Source organism: Apium graveolens, chromosome 11 (genome assembly GCF_009905375.1).
Source record: "Apium graveolens cultivar Ventura chromosome 11, ASM990537v1, whole genome shotgun sequence".
NCBI lineage: Eukaryota > Viridiplantae > Streptophyta > Magnoliopsida > Apiales > Apiaceae > Apium > Apium graveolens.
This window is the reverse complement of record NC_133657.1, coordinates 107,540,703-107,554,476: the sequence shown is the minus strand read 5'-3', so window position 1 is coordinate 107,554,476 and position 13,774 is coordinate 107,540,703.

Below are 13,774 nucleotides of genomic sequence, written 5' to 3'. Positions count from 1 at the left end.
CTTAGACTGTCAGGTTTTTCAGTATCAGAATATGAGTCTTCATTTTCAAATCTCAGCTGATCATGGTCAACGAAATCTTTAAGACCAGTGATCTTCTTGTCATCAAAAGAGACATTGATAGATTCCATGACCACTTTTGTTCTCAAATTATAGACTCTGAAGGCTTTTGTGGAAAGTGGATATCCAACAAAGATTCTTTCATCAGCTTTTAGATCAAACTTTGATAGCTGTTCAGGATGAGTCTTGAGAACAAAACACTTGCATCCAAATACATGAAAATATTTCAGATTTGGCTTCTTTTTCTACACCATCTCATATGGTGTTTTTCCATGCTTGTTAATGAGTGTTGCATTTTGAGTAAAACAAGCAGTCTGCACAGCTTCAGCCCAGAAATAGGTTGGAAGCTTTGCTTCTTCAAGCATTGTACGTGCAGCTTCAATGAGAGTTCTATTCTTCCTTTCAATAACTCCATTTTGCTGTGGAGTTCCAGGAGCAGAAAATTCCTGCTTTATTCCATGACTTTTGCAGAACTCTTCCATTATCAAATTCTTGAACTCAGTGCCATTATCACTCCTTAAAATTTTCACAGAATCTTTGACCATTTTATCCAGCTGTTTGACATGATCAATCAAGATAGATGCAGTTTCACTTTTTGTGTGCAAGAAATACACCCATGTGTATCTGGTGAACTCATCCACTATGACCAACGCATACTTCTTCTCTGCAATAGACATGACATTTACTGGACCAAATAGATCAACATGTATTAGATGATAAGGATCAAGAATTGATGATTCAGTCTTGCTCTTGAATGAAGATTTTCTTTGTTTGGCTTTCTGACATGAATCACAAAGACCATCAGGAGCAAATACTGTGTTTGGCAATCCTCTCACAAGATCTTTCTTGACCAGTTCATTTATATTGTTGAAATTTAAATGAGAGAGTTTCTTATGCCAATTCCAGCTTTCTTCAATTGATGCTCTACTTAACAGACAAATTGCAGAGCCATCAGTACTTGTTGAAAGCTTAGCTTCATAAATGTTACCACGTCTATATCCTTTCAGAACAACTTTTCCTTTGGATTTACTCACAATTTCACAGTGTTCTTCAAAGAAATCAACATGATAACCTCTGTCACAGATTTGACTTATACTCAGAAGGTTGTGTTTAAGTCCTGAGACCAGAGCTACTTCTTTAATGATGACATTCCCAAGATTGATATTGCCATATCCCAATGTTTTTCCAATGTTGCCATCTCCATAAGAAACACTTGGGCCAGCTTTCTCCACAAAGTCTGATAGCAGGGCCTTATTTCCAGTCATATGACCTGAACATCCGCTGTCCAGAACTAGAATATTTTTCCTGTTGCCCTGTAATCATAAAGACCACTAATTATTAGTTTTAAGGACCCAGACTTGCTTGGATCCTTTGGTCTTATTAAGTTTGTTAACATTTGCAGCGGATTTAGCATCAGAGTTTATGTTAACATTTTTCTTATCAGAATTTACATTATCAGACTTTGAATCAGAATTTATACTAGAAGGAACAATGGAAACTTTCTTCAAAGAAGGTTTTATTTGATAATAATCATAGTACAGACTATGACATTCCTTACAAGTATAAATGGAATGCCATAAACTACCACAATGAAAACAAGGATTTTGTGGTTTGTATCTAACTGACTGACTCTTAACTCCTGATTTCGAAGGTAAGGAGTTAATATTCTTATTTTTCCTGCAAAAAGAATCCAGATGGTTAGAACTTCCACAGTTATGACATGTTTTCCTAGGTGCATCAGGAACAGGTTTATAATCATTGCTTTTATTCACACCTTCCTTTCCATTCCTATTTTTCCTAGGTGATTTTACCTTGTTTGCATTCTTGACATCTTTCAGCTTATGCTTAAGCTGCTTCTTTGTCATTAAGCCTATGTTTACTTCAGCTGTCTTTTCCTGTTTTAGTTTGTCAGAAGTTAATTCCTCTTTAACTTCTGATTTCTCATTATCAGACTTTATAGTTACAAACTTAACAGGTTTTAACTTTGGCTTTTGCTTAACAACAGGCTTAATTTCTTCAGTTCCTTTATCATTCTTATTTTCTCCATAACCTAAGCCCTCTTTCCAATTTTCACTACTTAGCAAATTTTGAGTTGTTCTGCCAGAGTTAGTCCAAGTCCTGATTATCTCTTTTTCCTTTTCTAACTCAGTTTTTAGAGATTCATTCATTTTTAGCACTTTATCCCTAACATAAAAAGCATCATCTCTATCCTTCTGAGTTTGATGGAATATGACTAACTCTTTTTCTAAGAAATCATTTCTTTTCTTATATGCAAGATTTTCAGAAGTTAATCTTTCACATGTTAAAGTTTGATCTCTATAGCTAACAAACATGGTTTTAAGATATCTTCTCAACTCATTAATATCATCAGTATGAAAAGCATAAGTAGTCTGAGGTACCTTTGTTTCAGCAGCTTCAGAACTGCTCTCAGCACTTTCTTTATCAGCATTTGCCATTAATGCATAGTTCTTCTCACTTTCAGAGTCTGAGGTGTCTGTCCAGCTTTTCTGCTTTGTGACAAGAGCCTTGCCTTTGTCACCCTTTACCTTCTTGCAGTCAGGAGATATGTGGCCTTTCTCACCACAGTTATAGCATTTAACATTAGTGTAATCTCCTCTGTCAGACTTTCCTCCTCTTCCTTCAGATCTTCTGAAATTCTTCTTATCAGAACTTATGCTTTTCCTGGGAAACTTCTTTCCCTTCCTGAATTTCCTGTATGCAATCTTTGTGATTCCTTTCACCATAAGAGCACACAGTTTCATCATCTCCTCATCAGCATTAGTCTTAGGCAAACTTTCAGAATCTGAGTCATCATCACTCTCAGAACTTGATGACTCAGTATCAGACTTTATGAAAAGAGCTTTACCCTTGTCTTTCTTTGAGGAAGCTGCTTTGGGAAATTCTTCTTCAGCCTTAAGAGCAACTGTCCTTGACTTTCCTCCTTTCCTCTTGCTTCTTTGTTCCATCTCCAGCTCGTGTGTCTTGAGCATTCCATAGATTTCGTCAAGAGTTGTTTCATCAAGATTGTAGTTGTCTCTTATTGTCGTTGCCTTCAAATCCCAGCATTCAGGAAGAGCTAACAGGAACTTAAGGTTTGAATCTTCAAGATCATACTCTTTATCAACCAATGACAAATCATTCAAAAGTTTGACAAATCTATCATATAAATCATTCAATGACTCATTAGTCTTTGAGTCAAAGTGTTCATACTCTTGAGTGAGTATTGTCTTCCTGTTCTTCTTAATTGTGTCAGTTCCCTGACATCTTATTTCCAGAGCATCCCATATCTCCTTAGCAGTCTTGCAGTTGATTACCCTGTTTGACATTACATTATCAATGGCACTATGCAGTAAGTGTCGTACCCTAGCATCCTTAGCAATTGATGCTATGTCCTCAGCAGTATAATCACTCTTCTCCTTTGGTACGGTCATTGCTGCTTCACCTACAACTACAACAGCGAGTTTGGTTGGTTTGTGAGGACCTTCCTTGATTCTATCCAGGTATTCTGGATCTGTTGCTTCCAGGAACATGGTCATCCTTACCTTCCATATGGGATATTCAGATGGTCTCAGTATGGGGACTCTGATGGTCTCATACCGACTCTGAATTTGTGTCTTTGGTGGTTCCTCAGTTGTGGTAGGCTTAGTTGGAGTTTCTGTGTCCGACATGATTGTGTTTGGATCTTTAACTGTATGTAAGTTAACAGATTAGCTCTGATACCAATTGTTAGGTCACACACACTCAAATCGAACTTAAAGAACTTGAGTAACAGAAAACAATCTTTATTGAAACAATAAACTCTGTTACAATATAGAACTGTTACCTCTCAGTGATGAACAAATATCACGAGAGCTGCTAGGGTTATAAAGAATAATAACTTCGATAATGATAACACTTTTAGTGTAAACCATATGCCTGTGTTTATATACTACACAGTTACAAGATAATCGCTAATTGATATGGAATATAATTCTGCTTCCTAAAATATATCAATCAGATATCTTCTATTCCAAGTATTCCATTCTTCACGGAATTCCTTCTTCATGCATATCTCTTCTTATGTTTTATCTTTATCTTCTTTCCTTTAATCAGCTACTGTCCTTATCTGATTGTCCTTCAGCACTTAAGTTCTGATATCTATCTTCTGATGATTATCTCCTGATAATATAAGTACTGATATCCTTAAGTCCTGACTTCCAGTATAAGTACTGATCAACAGTTAAGTACTGATCTATCCTGTTCACACAAGATCTGAGAGCTAAACATAAAACATATTAGCCATGACATTATCAAATATATCTAACACGATTTATTGTAATTAATTAGTTAATTAATCATAAAAAAAAATCAGAAAAATCAGAAAAATGGAATTAGGGTTCTTGAGTGTTCTTGCGGATCAAAGCCAATTTGATTGTGATGGGGGTGTTAGAAATCGAAGTGTGAGTAACCGATTTGAAGCCTGAAACCTGTTCTATCAGATTATCACATCGAAATCATCATAAGAGGTATCAATTGTTAATTTTGATTTTCTGAATTTAATTCGAATTTGGGGGTTAGTATTTTGTTGATTGTTACTATGAATTGATGTTGCAGAAAGATAGATCGTCGTGTTTAGAGTTGTTTTATGTTTGTTTCATGATTTTTGGGTTGATATTGGAGTTCGCCGGAGTTGAGGCGGTGTCGGTCGACTCCTCCATTTTCCGACGATTTCGCGGCGGGGTCGACTGTGCCTTCGGTTACCAGAGTTATGTTGGACGATATCGGGGAGTTTCTGAGTTTCCAGGCGTGCGAAACGAGAGTGGTGTTCGTTGTTGGCCGGTTTCCGGTCGTCACCGGCGGCGTCGTTTCTGGCAAGGAGGAGGAGATTGACAGTGGATGACAGGCTTGCGTCGGTGATGTTGCTGCTGCACGCTCGAAGCTGGAGAAGAAGGAATCGAAGTTCCGTTCGCCGTTGTTCGCCGGGAAGTACCGCCGGCGCCGATTTCTGGGCAGCCGGGGCGGCGTTCTTCGCGACCCGGATTCCACCCGGTGTTCGACCCGGGTTTAATCTTCAAAACCCTGATATGAAACCCTGAAACATGTTTTTGCAAATTAGATTAAATATTATTCTTTTATAAATCAGAAATTAATTTTTGTATATAAAAAAAATCAGTTTTTAAAATCTGAAAATTATATAATTAATTTCTAAATTATTTTATTAATTTAGAAATTCGAAAATGATTATTTATTTAATTATTTAAATATTTATTTAATTATTTAGTTACTTATTTATTATTTAATAAGTAAGTAATTAATTAATAAAGAAAGGTTAATTAATCAAATAATATGATTAATAATTCAATAATTAGTTGAATAATACGAGTAACTCGTAATTATACGAGTAATTGTTCGATAATTTGAAATTAGCAATCGAGTTGTTTATTATTCGAGAAGAGATGTAATAATTATTCGTATCGAATAATTAATTACAAATGATCGATTTAATTGTATAATTGGTAATAATTTATAATAAATTGTAATTAATGGTAATAGTTTGTAATTAATTCCAATAATTAGAGATTAAATATTTTAAAATACAATAATTCTTAAATAATTATTTAAAATTATAATTAAGGTTTAATTAATTATGATTAATTATTTATAATTGATTCATAATTATTTAAATCTTGTTTATTGCGTAGTAATTAAACCGTTGGTCCGATTTGAGTAAAACGAAGACCCTTAGACTCAGAAAAATGACCCGATTCCATTAAAAATAATTATAAATCATAATTTCTTCCGAAAGCGAGTCGTCTTATGGTAGTTAATTGCTTGTAGGGCCTATTAGGGATCAAATCAAGTCCAATAAATTCCGAAAAATTATAAATCGGACCAGATAGTGTTAGTTAGTGCAAGTATAAGCCTAGTATCGATTCTAAAAATGATTATGAGTCTAGAATTAATTGTGTACTTTATGTGCTATGTGCTTTACGTGATTATATGATCCTTATGTGTTAAATAATGATATGTGAGTCAGATAAAATCGAATGGGTAGACTATTAGGGTTACGTGGTATCAATTCGAGATACGCGTATGAGATAAGTTATCTAAGTGAATATCTTTCCATGATAGATCCAGTATCAATAAGGCAAATCAAGGAGGAGACGGAAGGCGGTGAGTCATACGAGGTTAAGTATGCGCCAGGCAAGTTTTCTCCTATTCTAAATTCAGAATAGTGAAATATACCCCATTTTCCATATCAATTACACCTTGATAATTATTGTTCATATACACTGATACATAATTATTGATTTTTGTTCTATTTCATTTCGATTCTTGATTTCTCCCTGTTTATTGAATCCTTTATTCATATTCCAATACTTTTACCCTTGTTACATATACTCTGATATATCCTGATATTGGGATACATATAAAGCATACTGATTGTTCCGGATGCTAAGCTATGGACTGGATAGTTATGATACGAGCTGGGTATGAACCAGACCCTTGATTTATAAGGCCATAGTTGCCTGGGTACCCCTTATGTTGGTTGGGTCTATGCAGTTGGGTATAGATTCACGATGTATCCTGACTGATCAGCAGGTTATAGTGCATATGTTGGTTCTTGTTTCCAGTCTCGTTCATTTGGCACTCGCCAGTAATGGCATTGATTACTCATTACAGAAATAGATGGTTGTACAAATCATCAAACTATCAGTTCGTTTATTCTTCTTTTTTTACATTATATATATATATTTGTAAGCTTGTTGAGCAATTTTGGCTCATCCCCTTTTATTGTTATTCCTATTATTTTTCAGTTAAGGTAGAGAATGAAACCCATCAGAACACACATAGTCAAGAAGCGAGTCAAGCAGCGGGACCCTTTTATACAAAGGGTGTTTGTCCATATCCCAGAAGAGAGTTTTGAATTACCAGATCAGGTGTAGCAGGATAAGTAATAGTGGTAGTTGGGATAAAAGTTGTTTAGTTTAAAATGTGAATATAATAAAGTTTTGTAACAAAGAGAGTTATTGAGATAGTTGATTCAGTTTGGTTTGTAATAAAGTTGGTTTGTGGTTCTTGTTTTCAATCCTTAACCTTGAAAATATCCTGAGTAGTAGTAGTTCGGGGTAATTATTTTATTTATATTTTGCTTGTACAGGTTTAGTGAGTAGTTAGTGTTAATAATGCCCAAAATCTATACCCCGGATTTGGAGGATGTTACAAATGATATAGGGTCAAAGGAGTCAAGTGGCAAGAATGTGTAAATACGGGAATATGCGGAAGGACATGGTAATAATTTACATAGTAAATAAATAACAGCTTTTATAATATAGATAGATGAAATGTTATTTGACGGAATGACAAATTATGAAATCCCCATTTCAATTACAAAAACCAAAAGACTTAGACATGTAAATAGGGACAATAAGAAAAACTTAACGAATACATGTCCACAACCATACCTTTACTTCGTAATTTTGTTTTGTTTTAATATTTTTACATGTACTCTCAATCTCAGAATGGTTGGTGAGATACTGAGATACTGAATTGTAATTAAATACCCTATTAATATTATTTTATAAATAGAAGCTTATTACCGAACGGATTATATGATAATAATTATTATATTTAATTTGACAAAACTCTATCGGGGTCGTTTGATTCGTGAAGTGATATTGGATTGAAATGTATAATCGGGTTAAGCCGGTATAAGATTGAGGTATTATTCTTCACATCACGTGTTTGGTTGTTTGATGGAATGCAAATATACAATTAAAATATTTTTAATTTATTAATTATAAAAATTATAAAATTTTATTTTTATATTATTTCAATTTATTGATTTAATTTTGGGTTAAACATTTACATAAAATTGTATATAAATTAAAAATATATTAGATCTCTCATATCCATATTTCATGCCCACCTCCCCAAGAGGGTATCAAAGACCCATATCTTGGGAATTTGAAATATGAATTTGGAAGATTAAATTTTAAAACCAATTATTATGTATGAATTCAGAATGACCAAAATCTATCTCTAATACCTGAAAAGCCTGAATCAAATGACCCCCAATAATTTGGAATTGTAATTCGAATCCAGGTTTAATTTTATCTTGACTCCTGTGGATTCTATATTCGTGTTCGAACACAAACTCGACTTGATAAAAACAATGAACTTATTTAAGTTAAATGAGCGGCTATATTTATTAAAAATACCCTAATTGAAACTCGTTTATCAAATATTCAGTTCGACACTTAACCCTGTCGGAATTACAACCCCGCTGTGAAGGGGCGGTAACTGATATTCCATGATAATAATCACTTTTGCAATAAAACTTAAAAAATAACAGTTAAATACAGTTGAATTTCGATTAATTAATAATCATTAAAGTAATAATCTCTCTAAAATAATATTTTTTTTCCGATCTTAATATAACAGACACAGTTTATTTTTATCGAAAAAATAATAAACTCGTTAAAATAATATTTTTCGGTCCCAACCCTATTCCTTTAAATAAATTTAACTGTATAGTAAAAAGTAGGATTCTTACCATGGCATATATAGCTTAGCATCGGAAAAATTTATTACTCTATTTGTCTTAGAATTTTAAAATAACTGTTTATTTTGTAAAAAATTGCCCATTTAAATAAATCGTATCAAACTTAATAATTAACGGTCCTAGCTCCTACATGCATAGCTAGGCTGATTTAACTGAAGAATGACAAGTTCATGTATCTAATTAAAGTGATTACTCATATTTTAATAAGTCGGTTATACGGACTAATTAGAGTTGAGACTAATGCATTATTTAATATTTTATTTAACCTTAATTCTCAAAAATTAGTTCCGAATCTCTTTCATCGTCGTTATCGGCGCATAAAAGAACAAGAAGATGAAAGTTAACGACTTCAATACCTTTCCACCTAACAAGATTTTTGCTTATTCAAAATCTTCACAGTAAATTTTCTTACTCGTGTGACCACCACTTTTGACTCGTTGATATTTAATATTACCGGGTCTCTCTTTTATTCCCGCTGGGCTCTGGTTCATCATTAGAAGTTTTAATTTTTTTCAAAATATGAAATTAACATTTTTCAAATATTCTTTTCTGAATTAAAATATAATATATATTTTAAATTTTGAATAATAAATTAAAAATAATTATTTAACTATACATTCAGAGCATCTCGAGATATTTGCAAAAAAAAATCAAACGCCCTATTATAAACCAGAGGAAGTTCGAAAGAATAAAGGCCGGTACCACAAATCTATGATATATAATAGCGTCAATTATTTTGTATCTAACATTTAATTATACATGTAGGCAATCCAAAATATTGTTCTTACTCTTACCAACAAAAACTTAATATTTACTAAAATTGATCCTAAAATAGCTCTCAAATAATATCCGCTAATTATAATTTGGCAACACATATGTATACACGATATTTCATCATTTTATAAAAAACATAACAGTTAAATATTGTCTCTTCTCATTTAATACATATTTTGAGATAGTTTTTTGATATATTTATCATTTCTCGTATAATATTATAAATAAATTAAACAAATTATTATAAATTCAAAACTAAGTCAATATTATTTACTTTCATAACTAGTGGCAAACCGGAAGTTGTTGACTTGAATTGCGATTAAACGAATTCTAAAAAAATATTTTTTTAAATGATATTAAAATGACTGTCTTGAATTTATAGAGTCGCTTAAAAGAAACATATAAATATTCATGTGTTTGTACCCACTTTTCGGCATGGGCCTGACAGGTTTTTACGGGATTTCAAAATGTTGAAATTATGATTTAAACCGGGTCTCAGCCCGCTTGGAAACTTGGTTGTAATAGCCAGCTTGTATAAAGCGGGATTACTGTGTGGGCTATGGTCCGCAACAATGCGAGCTAAAAATGGTCCCGCATTGCTAGACTGGATACCACAAAGAATTAAACAAGATTTCAAAATGAAGCGATGTGAGTCCGCTCGCCCAAAAATTGTGTAAACGATACCATGCGAGGTCAAAACTGTAAAGGTTTAAGGATAGCAGCGGTGTGAGCCCATCATAACAAAAATGGTAATGTTAATTGGATGGTAAATTTGGCTCGTATCACGCTGACTCGCATTTTTACTAATGTGAGGAGAAAACATTGGCAAAAATTATTTAATTAGAGATAAATTAGAAAGCCCAAGTGTGCTACGCGAGTTGGTAGGGTTGGCCCGCTATCAAATGAATACACTCACCATCCGCGACCATAATTATGATATTTTGGGGCTAGTAGTGATGCGAGCTCATTTTACCTGGGCCTACAATGAGCATATTTTACTTGTTCTAAGTGAGTAAGCGATGCAAACTCATCCTACTTGGGCGAACAACAAACAAATATGAATGAGGACCAACTCACATCGCAATAACATTTAAATAACATGAATAAGCGAACATAAAGAACTTGAAAATTTATAAAACAAATGTATTACACAAAGTCAGAAGTTAGGCCCGAGGGAAAACGAAATTATGTTACAACCGTGATACAAAAGGGGTGTCCGAATCCCCATTAAAATGTTCATCAATTAAAGTCTTTAAGGCTTGTTAGCCCTCTTCTCTTTCTCGGCATGCTCAGGTGCAAGATGGGCTCGCCTAGCCTAATCAGCCACGATGCGAGCATCTTCAACAACCTTGAGAGTTTCCCTCTCTAGCTCCATCTTTAGCTTTTCAGCATGCTTTGCTATGTCCGCACCAAGGAGGCCTCAATCAAAATTTGGGACTTTGCTGATGAAAAATTTCATGAAATTCCTAGCACCCAAGTTCTTGGAATCAGTGAGAGTGGCCCTGTGTCTTATATGGAATCAGTGAGAGTGGCCTTGTGTCTTATATCTTCTCCACAAGCTAATGCGAATATGGAGAAGATTAATGAAAATGCAATATTATGATGTAGATAAAATGTGCAAAAATAATAAAATACGAGCAGACAGAAGGTAAAATGCGATGCGAGCCTACCGGGTCGAGCTACGAGCCCAGTATACTCACTTTTTTAAAGATTTTTTTAGATTTCTTAATTGGAGTAATCCTAACTCTCTCTTTTAAAAATCTACACTCGACCAGATTCGAGGTGGTTATGAGTTTACGAATATTCCTGTCCGTAACAGGAAGCTCGAGGAGGCTGTCCGCATTTAGCTTTTCCTGCCATTGAAGAATAGTGCGAGGCGGGGTGGCTGATGATTAATGAAAAAGAAGATGGATTAACAAAATAACTTGTTATAGAGAAGCTATTTGATTAGAAGGGAATTGTCTTATATGGATTGTAGTAGAATTGTGTTTGGATACCGGGCACCTCGTGGATAAAAAAATATGAATTTTTCCATTTTCCAAAGTTGCTCGGCACGCTGTGGATCAAGTTTTTCTTATTATAGCACGGCCAGACAGAGAGATATAAGTACCCAAAGTCATTGGGTGAATGTTTCAGGATGAGTAAGTAGCCCAGCTGCCTCGCGATTAGAGGAGAAAATTTACAGTTATGGTACATGATGTACAACGCAATGGTAACCCTATATCCATGGGGTTAATCTGGAGCATTGCGAGCTGGAAGTAGGCGCACACATCCCTGATGAATGGATGAAGGGGTGAAGAAATACGCAGCCTAAGAAAGAAAGTGGAAAGTACCATGTGAGGAACTCGGCCACCATTCTCGGGATGGTTGAATCTATACAATCTCATGTGGGGGCGTGACATAATTACATAGCCCTCGAGCTAGAACTGATCCACAACATCAGCCAAGCTCTTCTAGGTAAGCGAGGAGGCGAGGTCGTGACAAGCCAAGACTTTCACCTCAGCTTGTGTTGAGGTTGAGCTCTCCTTTCCATCTGGAATTATTTTCTTCCTGAAAATGATCTCACCCTTGAGCTCGGGCTGAGCTGGAGGGTCATCTGGTTCGGGAGAGTCCTCTAGGACATAGCTACAATTGCAGATATTAACTTGAGACATCTTCCAGCTCCTCGCTTCTAGGGGTCGTTTGATCAATGCTAGCCATCTTCCTCGTCATTTAGCCCAATAATGAGGTATTCTTCAACGACTTGTTCTTTCCCATATTGATGTCATAATCAGCACTCCTCAGGTCGTTGTCAGTTCGCTCAGAATTAAGCTGAAGGGGATCGTGAGCTGAGACCGTAGCTTGCTTAAGACGAGCTTCCCTCTCTTGAGCCATCTTTTTAAGTATCTGATCAGCTCGCTCCTTATCAATATAGGTCGGCTCGCACCTGGTGAGTTCTTCCACCCCTAGCGAGCTAGGGATATTTAAAATATCTACAGGCCTTTTCTTTCAGTCGTAGATATTGGTCTCCCTGATATAATCCTCGGGATTATGGTCACGGTGAATTTTTAGCGAGCTGGAGCCACTGACTCCCATCGAACTTTCAACCATGGCTATGTTCATGGCCTCTTCTGGGGTAATAGAAGAAATAGGTGGGATGGGTTGGCTAAGGTAGCCAGAAATGGAGGTCAACTCACGTTAGAAATCCTTGGATCCTCGTTACTGAGGGGGTACTGGTTGAGTGGAGAAGGGGTTGAAGAAGAGTGAGCTAAGATTAAAGTAGAACGAGATGAGCCGTAGGAGTGAGCTGAAGACGCACTCGACATCTGTAAAAGATGGTGAAGTTTAGTGTGTGCCCATATAAGATAAAATTAAAAGCTCCATGATCTAGTGTTATCGCATCACACACAAAAGGAGGGGTTGTGCCTATAAGTCTATGTGACCTGATGGGCTCGCATCGTGATTAAAAATGTGTATGCATAAAATGGGCTCGCATCGAGTGGTGTATGCTCATGATGAACAAACAACAAGAAATGCATGATTTTGGATCAAAGTGGTACCTGTAGAAGATTCAAATGAAAATCATGAGGAATCTGTTAACGATGAGTATCTCCAATGATATACCGTCCTAATGGTGATGATTGTTTTTGCCGTGGTAGATCCTATAGAAAAATGGGCAACAATTTGTTACTATGCTTAGCAAAAGTGAGAAATGGCAAGTTGGATTCTCATATTTATAGGAGATAGGAGAGAGAAAAGGATGAGGACATGTGTCATCATAGTGGTGGATGACACAAATCCCAATGATAGATGTCTTACAACAATAAGTCACATAAAAGATGCGTACAGTGGAGAGGTGCGGGGTCTCCAGACTTGCATGTGGTATGATCAGCTCGCATCATTTTGACACAAGACTACAGTTTTTCAATTAATTCTCTTTCTTAAAACTAACAAGCGAAGCGATCCCATGGGCTCCCACCGTTATTGTTGACAAGATTAAAGAAACCAGCACTTGGAAAATTCCTAGCTCCTAAAGTGACCAGAAATTTTGGGGGTAGTTGTTGTTGTGCAAGACATGCATGTACTATAACAAGACTAAGTCAAATTGACATCCCTAAGTAAGTCATATGATAATCTAAGTTTGCATTTTGTATTGTATTACTTGAGTCTGTAAAAGTGTCAATAGATTAGACTGAAGTATTTTTCTGTAAACAGTCTCAAGCCTAAGAATAAATTGTAGAAGAAGATCATAAATATTATGCCTCAGAGACAATGTGAAGAAGTTTGGAGTTGAATAAATTTGTTTTGGAAATAACATTCTAAGTCAAGAAATTTATAAGTCACATATCAAGTCATATAGAGAAGTCATTCGAGAACTCCAGAATGACTTATCGACAAGTCAAAAATAGCTTATTGAAA